Source organism: Balaenoptera borealis, assembly GCF_965194805.1.
Source record: "Balaenoptera borealis genome assembly, chromosome: 14".
NCBI lineage: Eukaryota > Metazoa > Chordata > Mammalia > Artiodactyla > Balaenopteridae > Balaenoptera > Balaenoptera borealis.
This window is the reverse complement of record NC_138875.1, coordinates 12,852,858-12,868,043: the sequence shown is the minus strand read 5'-3', so window position 1 is coordinate 12,868,043 and position 15,186 is coordinate 12,852,858. Positions and strand designations below refer to the sequence as shown.

The 15,186-nt window shown below is 38.6% G+C and overlaps 1 protein-coding gene across 1 annotated transcript in view; it reads left to right on the top strand.

The window, feature by feature from the left end:
* Positions 1-15,186, top strand: part of PHLPP1 (PH domain and leucine rich repeat protein phosphatase 1) — a 213,351-nt gene that overhangs the window by 91,645 nt on the left and 106,520 nt on the right. The window lies entirely within an intron of this gene.

The window sequence follows — 15,186 nt, the reverse complement described above, 5'->3', positions numbered from 1 at the left end:
ATAGCTATTGATTGTATACTTTTTGTAATTTGCTGTGTATGTTGAGAACTGGCTGTTTTCTCTGGCCTAAACATAGGAGTGTTTTCGTCTATGCAGCAGGTGCTTGTAGAGAGCACTTAGGCTATTGCAGATATCGTGCTGGGCTTTGGACCTGCACTTTGGAAAGAGCTGCGCCTAGTAGTAGACTGTGTGTTTGGCCTACTCTGGAATCTACAGGCCAAGGGAGAAGCCCAGGAAGACTGAAGTTCTGGGGTTCTTGATCCCTTTGAAAATCAAAAGACTTACTTGTGAATAAATTCTTTGGTTACCAAGGAATTAAATCCGTATCTTAGATCTGAAAGACTTAATAAATGGCTTTTAGGATAGCAAGGGCTGTAAAATTCATGCTAGTCAATTACAGCTATTTCCTTTTCATTGTAGTGCCTGGAAATGCTTTTTTTTCATTGCTAGGTGTTCTGCTGCTCTTGAGAGTCACCATCAGTTAATGACTTAAGGCAGAGTAACCTCTCCCTCTGACTTTTCCCAGCTAGTGAAAAGCTGTTCTTTTGCAGGGTTGGGAGTAGAGGGGAAAAACAGTATGGAGTCCTAGATGAAATTAGGATGCTATTTGTGTACAAATACGAAAGTTTTCACCAGAAAATTATAGATTTTTTTGGTTTACTTTTTAGTCTGTTTTCTTTTAATCATTAATTGAGAAGTAGTGACTTCACATGTCTTATTCAAACACAACTACTGGTATCAACAATGTGAAACCTACTTTCATGGTGGGTGGTGGATATACGTTCATTTTTATTAATTAAATGGCTTAGTGTGCTATTTTTTTCTTTCACGTGTTCTTAGGATGTCTGGAAAGCTTACTCATTTCTTTGGGAAAAGTATTCAGTAGTAGAAACATGCTTATTTTGATTTATAGCTGATTTATAGTTGCTGGCTAGGGAGAACTGGTAATATTGAAGAGGGATTAGGAGTTGTAAAGAGAAGTCACGCACTTTGATTTAGCAATTCGTAGAATGAAAATTCAGAAACAATGATCAATAATGAAGAGATGAGAAAACAAGGGATAGTTCTATGGAGTGTCTTGCAAGTCTTTTAAATAGGAAGGCTGAGAACTTGGGAAAGTGTATGATACAATAGGAGGCTAAATAAAGCAGGATATAAAATGCTGGGCGTGTTATGATTATATGTATGTAAATGATTTGCAAATTTTAAAAAAAATTCAGCAAAATGTTTATAATACTGTGAAGAAAGTAGGATTATGTTTATTTTCTTGTTTTTAACTCCCCTTTTAAACTTTTGATGATAGAGTTGTACTTAAAATAATAATTGAAAAAATTTAAGTGGAAACATAGTGGATTTTGTGTGTGATTCTGGGAAAGTTTAGAATAAAGATCTTGAAGTTTCCTATAAGTAAATCATAGGAATGGGCTAAATGTGGGAGGTTTTATAACTTTTTTCTAGAGATTCCTAATAAGTTGAGGAATTGTCATCTATTGAATGGGTGAGTTTTAGACATTTCTGAGGTTATGTTTGTACAAAATAGTTTAAGGGCAGTGTTAGAACTTCTGAATCTAGACTCAACATCTTTGGTGTAATCAACCTTGTAGGGGAAAGGGTAGGTAGTCAAATGAATGTTATCTAATGCAGTAGAGCGTAGTGGAAAATAAGGTTTTTAGGAAATTGTTTTGCTCTTGAAATCTTTGTTTTTGTTTTTAAAAGTCAAATTACATGTTATCAGTATGTATAATAAAGTGGAAAGTAAACTCTAACCCCATCTCTCAGAGAGAACCACTGTGGAAAAGAATTTTGAATCACATTGCATCTTACGTGATTGTGTAGATATTGTTCTTTGTTACTTTGTCAAGTCACCTTGGCTGAAGTCTGTTCTTCTAGGCAAAGCAAACTGAAATATAGTTTTGTTGTTTTGTTTTTTACTATGTCTTAGGAGAGAGGAATAGTGGTGTGGATTATCCAAAAATTATTCATGCTTGATTTTAGAATTTTTATTTTGGTGTTTGCATGTCTGTGTGTGTGTGCCTGGCTAGAACGTTCCAGCACTCCTAATAAAAGCATCTCACAGTGAAGACTTGATTCAGCTGGAGCTGTGGAGCTGTCTGGCTTCATCATCCTGATTTCCACACTCACAGCAGTGTGCATCACCTCTGACACAAGTCCCAATTTGTATCTACAGGAGGTAGTGAGTGTGTTGTTTATTCTTTTGGGAGCAGTTAGAGTAAATAGGGGTATAATGACCCTTAGGCATTCTCAGATTTAAGATTTAGTCATTCCTGAGGCCTCTAAAACCTCATGATATATAGTAATTTGCAGTTTTTCTGGGGCACAAATTTGAATCGAGCCTACCCTGAGGCCTGCTGCCCAGCCTCGTCATTTCGGTGAAGTTCAGCTGTTTCTCCTCACAAATGGTGTTTTATGCTTTAATGCTTGTGCCTTATGCCATTATTCTTTGTGGAGAACTACCACAGAAATAAAGGCAGCTGGGAAAGCAGGTGATGAAAATTCTGAAGTCTACCGAAGTGATGGTTTTTAGCCAGAAAATAGAAGGTGTAGGTAATTTAAGAATGTCGAATGTGGTAGAAGCTTAACAAACATATGGATCTGAACAAGTCTACCATTCATTATAATGGATATGACAACAAAAAGTTAGTGAAACTGTTTCGGTGATTGTTCTAGCCAAGGAAAGAAATGCTCATCAAATGAGAAAGAAAACTCAAGAGAATGTTGAAAAGGCTCTTAAGGTATGGTCTGGTCATGCCCAGGAAAGATGAGACTGCCATTTCTGGGAAGTAACAGATGGTGAAGACATTGAACTGACAGGTGCAGGTTGATTTGATAAAGTTTTTCAAATGTGTATGTTTGCCAAATATGAAGTTAATGAGGGGAGGCCACACCAGCTAGGCATATAGTGCTCCTGGAACTGAGCTGAAGCAGCTCATAAAGCAGGGAAAGGTTGTCGTCTCTGTGAATGCAAAATTGTAATGAAACCCCCATTTGAAGAAAATACCTTCTCTAAATACATGTCCCATGAAGAGACATGAGCATCAGATATTCAGATAACTAAGGGATAATTTTGATGATGGAGTGGAGGGAACTTTAAAGATGCCCAGGCAAAGAATCTAGTTCCCTGCGAGGACAGGAGGTGCGGGAAGGAAGGAGGGAGGCGGGGAGTGTAAAAGGCAGCACCGGCTCTCTAGTTCATTCCCAGCTGCCTCTCTCGTCTTCTCCCCAAATTGATTCACCTGCTTCTTTGGTCAGTGTTAACCAAACGCTGATGATCCACCAGGTCAAAAAGGCATTGTTAACCTGATACTGTAACTCAGTGGGTCTCAAATTGTGGTCCTCAGACCTGCAACACCAGCGAAATCTCGGGCCTCCGCCCAGAATTACTGAGTCAGAAACTCTGGGTGGTGGAGCCTTGCAGTCTGTTTATAGCAAGGCCTTCCTGGTGGTTTTGGTGCATGCTACAGTCTGAGGCCCTCCGTTGTAACTTGTCTTCATGCAGCATTTCCTTTCAGCATTTTAATTTAATTTAATGTCGTTTAAGTTATTGTTTAATTTAATATTGTTACACACAATGTATAGTCATAGTAATTATCTTTATTTGATTTTTCAGATTTTTAAAATTTATGGATAATTTTACTGTAGTTTGTATTAGAGTTTGCTTTGGTGGATTTTTTAAAAGTTACTTTGGCCCTCTGTTTACATAATCTGTAAGAGTGTGAAGGGGTAGCGCACGTTTTCCAGGCACTCTTTTCATGAATATTATAGGGGGAATTATAAGCTCTGGTGGTATTCAAGAACTTAGAGATTAGAGAAAGGTTCAGGGCATGACATTTCTCAGGGATAAGGGTCTACACTAATTTGGGAGATATAAATAAACCTAATCAGATTGAGTGTCAATAAGAAACAAGATTTACTGGGCAGTTGACTTTGTATATTTTGATCTGATGCGTAAATTAACTGTCTCCAAATATATTTAGCAGATGGTTGTCATTTCCATCAGCTAAAAGCAACTAGTCTTAAATCTGTTTCAGAGCTCCTGCCAGCACACCTTGCTGAGCTTGCTCCGACTTTCAGCTCTGAGACAAAATTCCCAGCTGCCAGTTCATGCTCAGGTCTCTGGACCTTGTTATGGAGTCGTCTAAATCCTTCTGCCAGCTCTTGAAATGAGCCTGGGCAAGTAATTTAATTCAGTCTTTCTGACACTTCAGGTAGTCAAGAAGGATTTAAGGATTTATATGCAGTAAGAAACATGCTTTGTAGTTTTATCAGTCTAAGCTCTAAAGGAAGAGAAGGTGAGGTGAGAGTTGAGTGTTCTCACTTATTCCTGACCATTTTCAGCTCCAGGGACCTGGTAAATTCTTCTACTATCTCCTATGTACTGATCAAACTTTCTTACTTTTTGGTGCCGTATTATCATGAATACTTTCATTCTTTAGAGTTTTTGAAATTGTGATTGCTTAATGTGCTGTTCTTATTATTGTTTTTGACTATTTTGGATTACACTAGGCCCTCACTAGGTTATACAAAGTCTTGTAAATATTTTTGTAGATTATTTTAGGGAAATGTAGGTTATTAATGTTTCACTATGTTCAGGTAAATAGAACTAAGTGAAACCAACGCAGTAAAGTTGTATTAGTTATTGCCTCAAAACTCAGTGGCTTAAAACAGCACACATTTATTGTCTCATAATTTCTCTGAGTCAGGAATTCTGGAGTGACTTAGCTGGGTAGTTCTGGCTAGAGATTATCATGAAGTTTGCAGCCAAGATGTCCTAGGGGCACAGTTCTCTTGACACGGACCGGAGGATCTTTCCAGTATGGCTTGCTCACCTGGCTTCTGAAGAGGCCTCAGTTCCCTTTTGGCTGTTGGCAGGAAGTTTCAGTTCCTCACCTGTTGGCCTTTTCATAGGGTCCCTAGGGTGTCCTCATGGCAGCTGGCTTCCTCAGAGGGAGTGATCCTAGAGGGGGTAAGGTGGAAGCTATTTGCCTTTTATGACCTGGTTTCAGAAGTTAGAGCAGCCATTGAGTCTGCTACATTCTATTTGTTAGAAGCTAGTCACTAAGTACAGTCCACAAGCAAAGGGAATGGGATTGGGCTCCACCTTTGAAGGGAAGAATTTAAAAAAATTTGTGGACATATTTTCAAACTACCACAGATAGACACTAGGATATATTTGGCAAAGACATGTAATTGGCAGCAACCAAATTTGTACTTATTTCTGTGTTGTTCAGTGGTCTTCTAGTTAAAGCAGGTGTTTCTGCTACTATATATGTTCCCGAAACTTCTCATGTTCTCCAAAGTTGAAAATTAAAAATAAAAGTGTTTATGGGAAAATAGAGTTGGAGAGCGGCAGGACTCTTAAGTCCAAGCATCTTTATAACCAAAATACTAACAAAAATAATAATGGATACCTCAGGAGATAACCTGGACAGCCTAGGCAGGTAACTTATTGTGTCTGGAAGTTACAGACACAATATTAGGGAATATTAAAAATGCACAATAACATAAGAGTAGAAATGTTGGCTTGTGGACATTGAGACTGCATTTACCATGGGCTTTTTCCTTTGTTTTTGAAAGTTATAATTCCACTCCCAATATTCTGGCTCCCCTTGCCTAGAGTGAATCCTTATGGACCAATACTGTGCATATTATACTGACTTCATTCCCCTATTTATGATCATAAATGAATTAATTAGTATTAATGAAACATATTGTAGCAGAATGGACTGTAGTTAGTTTTCTTTAAATAAATACTTCTCTTCTAATCATGCTTATTCATTTATTTAATAAAATTCCCTTATGATAGATAAAACATGAGTAGACTTAATTTCAAAGGCTCCTGGTCAAAATTCTAAGTTAGTAAGATCCAAAGAAGTGATGTTTTATTATATTCTTCACTCCCCCTCAAAGCTGAAATTCTCTCATCTTGAGGAATAACATTTAAGTTCAGGCTGTTTTTTTTTTTAAAACATCTTTATTGGAGTATAATTGCTTTACAATATTGTGTTCGTTTCTGCTGTATAACAAAGTGAATCAGCTATATGTATACATATATCCCCATATCCCCTCCCTCTCGCGTCTCCCTCCCACCAAGTTTAGGCTTTAAACTACAGAAGAGAAGAGAAGATGAAGAGAGAAGAAAAAGAAAAGAAACGAGCAAAAACCCAAACTCTTATTTTTAAAAATGGAGGGGTTTGTCTGCTCATCACAACGATCTCTGTTCTTTGATCCAGACTGCTGTTTATATATAGGGCTTGTTAAAATACAGATTACTGGGCTTCATCCTCAGAGATGCCAATTCTGTACTTCTAGGGTGGGGCCTGAGAATTTGCATCTCTAATAAGTTTCCAGGTGATTCTGGTACTACTGGTCTTGGGACCATACTTTTAGAACCACTCTGTCTGAAGCAACTGTTACAACAATCTGTCCTACTCCCACTTGAGTCAACAAAGGAGGTTATTTTAGAATTCTCAGGATTTTTCTATCAGAGTAGCTCTATCCAGTTATCTTAGTTATATCCATTAAGGTTGAAGTTCTAATATTTGTGACAGTGTAGAGAGATTAATGAACTATGCATTATTCTTTTTACATTTATTTTTGAAAGGTAGTATAGTGACACCCAGTTTAACTAGAAGTGAATCATTCAGAAGACTGAACTATTTAGATTAATACTTATAAATATGCAAGTCAAGAAGGACCTCTGAGTGGAGGAAAAGACTTACCACAAAGTTTAGTCCTTTACTTTGAAGGAGGGTAGAGAGCTAACTTTAGGCCTGTTGTTTTAGGATTGAATGTAAAGTAAGGTAGTAAATTAGAAGTTGCTTATACACTCATTACTGTCAATAATTGGAAAAGAAGAGCCAAAGAACTATGATAATACTGAAGTTTGGAGCTATTTTTGGACAAGAGCAGATAGCTCTCCTAGTCCACTGGTCCCACAGGGTTTCTCTGAATTTCTGAATATAGTAATATATTGAGAACCCACACGTTAAAGAAAATCTTTAATTATGTTAAACATACTTCTATAATCTATAAAAGTGAACGGTATGTATGAGAAAGAATTAAATTTAAATATTTGGCACTTGGTTCCAGCCAAGATGGAGTAACAGAGACTGCATTTACTCCTTAACCTAAAAGTAGAAACAACTAAAAATCAGATGAAATATATGAAACAGCTTTCAGACATTGGGCATCAGGCAGCACAAGACACAAAACCCCACAACAGATGTGCTCCTTGAGAGAAAGGAAACAGATTAAAACAACCCTACAAATGTACCATCTTACTGATGGTGGGAAAGAGTTCCAGGATTAAGTTGTAGGGAGGAGGAACCCAGGTAGAGCCTGGTATTCACAGTGAGTTCAGGAGACAGAGCTGGGAGTCCATTGAAGCTAAGCGGTTTGAGTGTACAGAGTAGAGTGCTGGAGAGAAAAGAGCTGCTCAGAGAGTCCTGGAGATGTTCAAGGAGTCATCATTGAGCCTTCAGCTGAGTGCTGATCAGTCATTTATGTGAAGAAGAAACTATGTGAGGCTGGGGTTTAAAAACACTGAAAAGGAGCAGAGGGAATAAACCTTGAAGCTCACACAGGGCCAGGCAAAGTTCATGCTCCTGCCAGCCAGACTGGAGAATCTTATAATTTAGAGGATGTCAGTTACAGTATTGCTTGCTAATATTGCTATTATAAATCTAGACTTAAGGCTGCTCTGGTCTTATATGACAAATCCCAGAAAGCAAGCCTGGTAAGAACCAAACTGTTTTCAACTAACTTAATTGTGTCCCAGAACAAAACTCCATAATATTCATATAAATACAAAAATATCCAGCACTCAACAAGATAAAACTCCTAATGACTAGCATCCAAACAAAAATTACCAGGTGTGCAAAGAAGCAGAAAAATAAGACCCATAAGAGAAAATGATAAAATAAAACTGACACAGAAGTGATACAGATGATAGAATTAGTTGATAGGGACACTTAAGCAGCTATTATAATTGTTTCATATATTCATGAAGGTAAAAAAAGGCATATTAAGGAGTGACATGGAAGATATATACATATGTGTGTATATGTATGTGTATATAAGTATGTACCCACATATAGCCAAATTGAACTTCTAGAGATGAAAAGTACACTGGATGGAATTAACAGTAGATTAAACACTGGAGAGAAACGATTAGTGAACCTGAAACCACAACGTACCAGAATTTGTGGAATGTAGCTAAAGCAGTACTTAGAAGGAAGTTTATAGCACTTAAATGCCTATATTAAGAAAAAAGAAAAGCCTCAAGTCAGTGACCTCAGTTTCCACATTAAGAAAATTAATCCTAAAAGTAGTAAGAGAAACAATGATAAGAACAGAAATAAATGAAACCGTAAACAGAAAAACAGTAGAGAATGAAACTGAAACCTGATTCTTTGAGTTGTTTAATAAAATTGGAGGGAGGGGGAGGGGTAAGCTGGGACGAAGTGAGAGAGTGGCATGGACATATATACACTACCAAATGTAAAATAGATAGCTAGTGGGAAGCAGCCGCATAGCACAGGGAGATCAGCTCGGTGCTTTGTGACCACCTAGAGGGGTGGAATAGGGAGGGTGGGAGGGAAACGCAAGAGGGAGGAGATATGGGGATATATGTATATGTATAGCTGATTCACTTTGTTATAAAGCAGAAACTAACACACCATTGTGAAGCAGTTATACTCTAATAAAGGTGTTAAAAAAAAAGATGAATGACTCGTAAAAATCAAATCTTGTACTCTTTGCTAACTATTGTTGGGAGGAAATATGGGGGAGTAAAAAGACAATGAATAATCTGATCCTCTAGTTTTGTATATTGGTCTTGTATAAACCAACTTGTGACATAGGACAAAATAATTTAAACACTTTCTTTAATATTCTTATCTTTAAAATAAAAACAAAATCTCCTCCCTCCATTTTTTATGAGAAAAACAGATATAATAAATCCAAAGAAAGTTATAAAATGTAAAATGTTATTATAATAAACATTTTTATGTGAAAAAAAATAAAGTTGGTAATCTTCTAATCAGACTGATCAAGAAAAGATAGAAGTTTGTCTCCTAGAGTAATGGAAGTGAAAGCAAAAATAAACAAATGGGACCTAATTAATCATAAAAGCTTTTGCACAGTGAAGGAAACCATAAACAAAACCAAAAGGCAACCTACAGGATGAGAGAAAATATTTGCAAATGATGCGGACTGAAAGGGATTAATTTCCAAAATATACACACAGCTCATAGAACTCAATATCAAAAAAACCAAACAACCTAATTAAAAAATGGCCAGAAAATCTAAATAGACATTTCTCCAAAGAAGGCATGCAGATGGCCAACAGGCATATGAAAAAATGCTCAACACTGATAATTGTTAGAGAAATGCAAATCAAGAGTACAATGAGGTATCACCTCACTCTGGTCAAAAAGTCTACAAATAAATTCTGGAGAGAGTGTGGAGAAAAAGGAACCCTCCTACACTATTGGTGGGAATGTAAATTGGTAGAACCACTATGGAGAATAGTATGGAGGTTCTTTAAAAAACTAAAAATAGAGTTAACCATATGATCCTGCAATCCCACTCCTGGGCATATATCCAGAGAAAACCATAATTCGGAAGATATATGCACCCCAGTGTTCATTGCGGCACTGTTTACAGTAGCCGAGACATGGAAGCAACCTAAATGTCCATCAACAGACGAATAGCTGAAGAAGATGTGGTATATCTATACAATGGAATATTACTCAGCCATAAAAAAGAATGAAATAATGCCATTTGCAGCAACATGGATGGACCTAGAGATTATCATACTAAGTGAAGTAAGCCAGACAAAGACAAATATCATATGATATCGCTTATATGTGGAATTTAAAAAAAAAGATACAAATGAACTCATTTACAAAACAGAAGAAAAAAAAAAAGAAAAGGTATGTTACCAATACCAGGAATGAAAGAGGTGACATCACTACAGTTTTTTATTGATATTAAAAGGATAAGAAGGAAATATTGTGAACAACTGTATGTCAACTATATGAAAACTTAAATGAAATGGACAAACTTTTAAAAAGTCAAACCACGAAGGCTTACTCAAGAATAACTAGATAATGGAATAGCATAGCCCTAACTCTAGTAAAGAAATTGAAATTATAGTTAAACACTCTCCCCCCCGCCACACACAAAACAAAACAAAAAATAAACAAACAAAAACCAGAAAAAGCAAGACTCCAGATCCAGAAGTCTTCACTGGGGAATTCGACCAGATGTTTAAGGATGAAATGATACCAATTTCATCCAAATTATTGCAGAAAAGTAGAGGAAAGAATTCTTCAGCTCAGTCTATGAAGCCAGCATTACCCTCACCCCTGACACCAAATCCAGAATGTTTTTAACCACTTTTAAAATTTTATTTGTTTTTGGCTGTGTTGGGTCTTTGTTGCTGCACGTGAGCTTTCTCTGGTTGTGGTGAGCGGGGGCTACTCTTTGTTGTGGTGTGCGGGCTTCTCATTGTGGTGGCTTCTCTTGTTGCAGAGCACAGGCTCTAGGTGCACGGGCTTCAGTAGTTGCAGCACGCAGGCTCAGCAGTTGTGGCTCACGGGCTCTAGAGTGCAGGCTCAGTAGTTGTGGTGCACAGGCTTAGTTGCTCCGTGGCATGTGGGATCTTCCAGGACCAGGGATTGAACCCATGTTTCCTGCATTGGCAGGCAGATTCCTAACCACTGCACCACCAGGGAAGTCCCCCAGAATGTTTATCTATATATATATATAAAAATATATATTCTTTTTCAGATTCTTTTCCGTTATTGGTTGGAACTATTGAATATAGTTCCCTGTGCCAATTTGTTGTTCTTACTGGTGAAAAACTGAATGCTACTCCCCTAAGATTAGGAAAACGGAAAGGATGTCTGCTTTCACTAGTTCTGTTCCTTATTGTATGGAAGGTTCTAGCTTGTGCAGCAAGGCAAGAAAAAGAAATAAAAGACACCCTGATTGCAGTGGAAGAAGTAAAGCTGTCACTCTTCACGGGAGAGGACTCATTTTACCTGATTTCAAGACTAATTATAAAGATTCAGTAATCAGGATACTGTGATATTGGTTGAAGGCAGACAAATAGATGAGTGGAATGGGAAGAACCAAGAAATTGACCCACCCAACTGTGGTCAATAGAATTTTGATACAGGTGCCAAAGCACTTCAGTGGGAATGGATAATCTTTTTTTTTTTAAATAAATTTATTTATTTATTTATTTATATTTTTTATTTTTGGGTGTGTTGGATCTTCGTTGCTGCCCACGGGCTTTCTCTAGTTGCGACGAGTGCGGGCTACTCAGTGCAGTGGCTTCTCTTGTTGCAGAGTGCAGGCTCTAGGCCACGTGGGCTTCAGTAGTTGCAGTACACAGGCTCCGTAGTTGTGGCTCATGGGCTCCAGAACGCAGGCTCAGTAGTTGTGGCTCATGGGCTTAGTTGCTCTGCGGCATGTGGGATCTTCCCGGACCAGGGCTCGAACCCATGTTCCCTGCATTGGCAGGTAGATTCTTCACAACTGCGCCACCAGGGAAGTCCCAATGGATAATCTTTTTAACAAAAAGTGGTGGAATAACTTAGATAGCCACTTGTCAAAAAACAAAAACAAAAACCTCCTGAACCTCTACTTATTTCTTGCTGTGTACAAAAATTAACTTGAAATTAATCATAGGCTTGAATGTAAGAATTAAACCTATGGGGCTTCCCTGGTGGCGCAGTGGTTGAGAGTCTGCCTGCCGATGCAGGGGACACGGGTTTGAGCCCTGGTCCGGGAAGATCTCACATGCCGCGGAGCAACTGGGCCCGTGAGCCACAACAGCTGAGCTTGTGCATCTGGAGCCTGTGCTCCGCAACAAGAGGCCGCGACAGTGAGAGGCCCGCGCACCACGATGAAGAGTGGCCCCCGCTCGCCGCAACTGGAGAAAGCCCTTGCACAGAGACGAAGACCCAACACAGCCAAAAATAAATAAATAAATAAATAAATTTGGGGGAAAAAAAAGAATTAAACCTATGAAACTTACAGCAGAAAACATAGGAGAAAATTATAGTGACCTTGAGTTTGTCAGAGACTTCTTAAATACAACACAAAAAACACTAATTGTAAAAGATAAATATTTGGACTTCATTAAAATCGAAACTTTTGCTTTCCCAAAGTACTGTCAAGAAAATGAAAAAGCAAGCCAGACTGGGAGAAAATATTTGCAAGTTACACATTTGACAAAGGACTTGTATTCAGAATATGTGAGGAACTCAATTCAATTAAAATTGGATACGAGATTTGAATTAGTCATCTCAGCAAAGAAGGTATGTGAATTGCAGATAAGCTCTTGAGAAGATGATCAGCATCATTAGGAGAATGCAAATTTAATCTATCATGAGGTACCATTACATGTGTACTAGAACAGCTAAAAGTGTTGACAAGGAGGTAGAGCAACCGGAACTCTCCTGCCTTAGAGATGAACATGTAAAATAGTACAGCCCAGCCATTCCAGTCCCACGTGTTTACCCAAGGTAAATAAAAGGATATATCCACACAAGAATGTTTATCCCAATGTTTTCAGTCAAGATAAGCAAAAAACGTGGAAACAGTCCAAATGTCTATCAGCAGATGAATGGTTAAACAAAATGTGATATATTCACGCAGTGGAATACTACTCAGCAATAAAAAGGAATGAACTCTGGGCACACTCAACAACACGGACAAAAAGTGACAAAAAAGCAGATGAGCAGTCGCCTGAGCATGGGAGGCCCTAGGTGGGGGGGGGGAGGGAGAGGGAGGGCTCTCAGTGGGCACGAGGAACTGTTAGCCATGATCAGTGTGCTCATTTTCCTGCTCATTTATAGGTGCATATATGTCAAGTCTTATCAAATTGCCATGTGCCAAGTGAGTAGGAGAGGGAAAGCACGTTTTAAATCATTCTCTGTTGTGTTCAGGTTTCTCTCTCAGCCTGAAGTACTTGCTTTTGCTGTCCATCTTTCGTCCCAGATCGTATAAGAAATGCCTTAAACCTGTAGGATATTTCTAAAGGAAAAGTTACAACAATGGATCCAACTTTACTTTGGTGGGCATTGGTTCCTTGTGTGATGTCAGTATTTCTTAGAGCATAGACAATTTGAATTCCTCTGAATTGAGAAGTTTCGAAAGTGGCAGCGAGAGCTAAAATAATTCCTTATGTCATAGAATAAGGAAGTCTGACACAAAGGGGTGTGCACGGGGGTGACTGCCCAGCTATATGTTACTTATTCATCTCCATATTCCCCAGAGCCCAGCCGGTACACAGCCTGGTCCTGAGGGTGTGCCTGAGCTGGGAACACCTAGGGAGGGAGCCAACAAGAAGGATATTTAAATTCACCCAGAGCAAGATAAGAGGGGTTTGATTCAGACTGGGATGTTTAGGGCAGGGACAGACTAATCTTACCATTAGGTTCCAGGACTGCTCAGGGCCCTTGGGAATTTTTCTAAAGAGGGAATAAAAAGCCAGTATCTGTTGATGTCTCCATACTTTTCTCGTGTGTATCCCTTCTAGCCTTAGTCCTCCATCTGGCAATTTGCTCTGGGGCTTTCTCTAGGATTTTTGTGGAGTTGGAGAATTGAAGGAATGTTCCTTATATACCTCTGTTGTCTTTTTCTTCAGTCTCTAATTAAATCACAGATCTCTATAAATGTGACAGGTTAACAAGTGTCCTTGAAGCCACTCTCTGATGTGGCTGAATAAAATGCCTGCTTCTTTGCATTCATTAGTGTGTGTGTGTGTGTGTGTGTGTGTGTGTGTGTATGTAAGTATTTAGATCAGATGCCTTGTTAGAGAATGTTAGTGTATTACAGTCATGGAAATTGGATTTTGTAAATCGTGTTGTCCATTATTTTTAGCCTTGCACGTACCTTTCAGTTTTCTGAATCTCCTGTCCCACTTCTCTGCAGGAAGAGAGACTGTAATGTAGAGAGGAGCTCTTAGACTGGGAGCCTGGGCATCTCTCTCTGTGGGTGTAAATGAACTTGTGCAGAATGGGACAAGTGAATGACTATGGTCTGATCCATCACTGGCAGCCTTTGGCAAGCCGTATCTATTTTAAAGTCTCCTGGGCTTCCTACCCCTTTGTGGGAGTGTTAGCGTTTGGTAGACAAACAACTCAGTGGAGCTCTTCACTGAGGATGCCAGCTGTGTAATTGTTTGCTGGGCCCAGGTTCAAAAAGGTGGACCACTTTTAGACTTCATTCTAGCCTAGCCCCAGCAAATTTATGCAGTGTACAGTATTTATTTCATAAAACATTTTGATATACTGGGAGAAAGAGGAAGTGAAATTCAAACCTGCTGGTTTTGTTATTTGCAAACATCTCTGCCCAAAGGTGTGTATTGGGAGGGTTCAAACAGTTTTTGGATCTTCTTGAGATCTATTTTTGGTGCTGCTGTTCTTCCTGTTTCCTTCTCCAGTAGCTATTAGACGTCTACCAAAACTACTTGGCATTTATCTTAGTTTTTAACATTCATAAGAATATAATTTTTCTTGAATCTGTTTCTTCTGCTAGGCAACTAGGCAAACTTTCAAATAAATATAACATTTCTGACTTGGGAACTATTCGGGGACATGTGCCCCTCATTAATTTATTTGTGAGCATGGGCTTCAGTACTCTGATAAATATTCAGTGTCTAGAACTGGGAAATATTTTTCTTGTTGTTTATACAACTCCATCACTTATTAGTCACAGTAGTTCTCCCATTCAATTGATGGGGCTTGTCTGAATGTCATTCTTCCAAATTCACTTCCATCTGGGAAATGAAGACTCTTCAGAGGTTTCTCAGCTCTCTCTTTGTCTCTGAGTCTTAGTGCATCTTTCTCTGTCTCTTTGTTCCCTCCGTGACTCACAAGCACTACAGCACACAATCCTTCCTGGATTGGCATTAAGTTTATCTTTGAGGACTTAGCTTATGTTTATAGAGGAGTATTTTCTTACTAGAAAAGTCATTTTTTTAAAAAATAAATTTATTTATTTTATTTATTTATTTTTGGCTGTGTTGGGTCTTCGTTGCTGTGCACGGGCTTTCTCTAGTTGTGATGAGCAGGGGCTACTCTTCATTGCGGTGCGTGGGCTTCTCATTGGGGTGGCTTCTCTTGTTGAGGAGCACGGTCTCTAGGC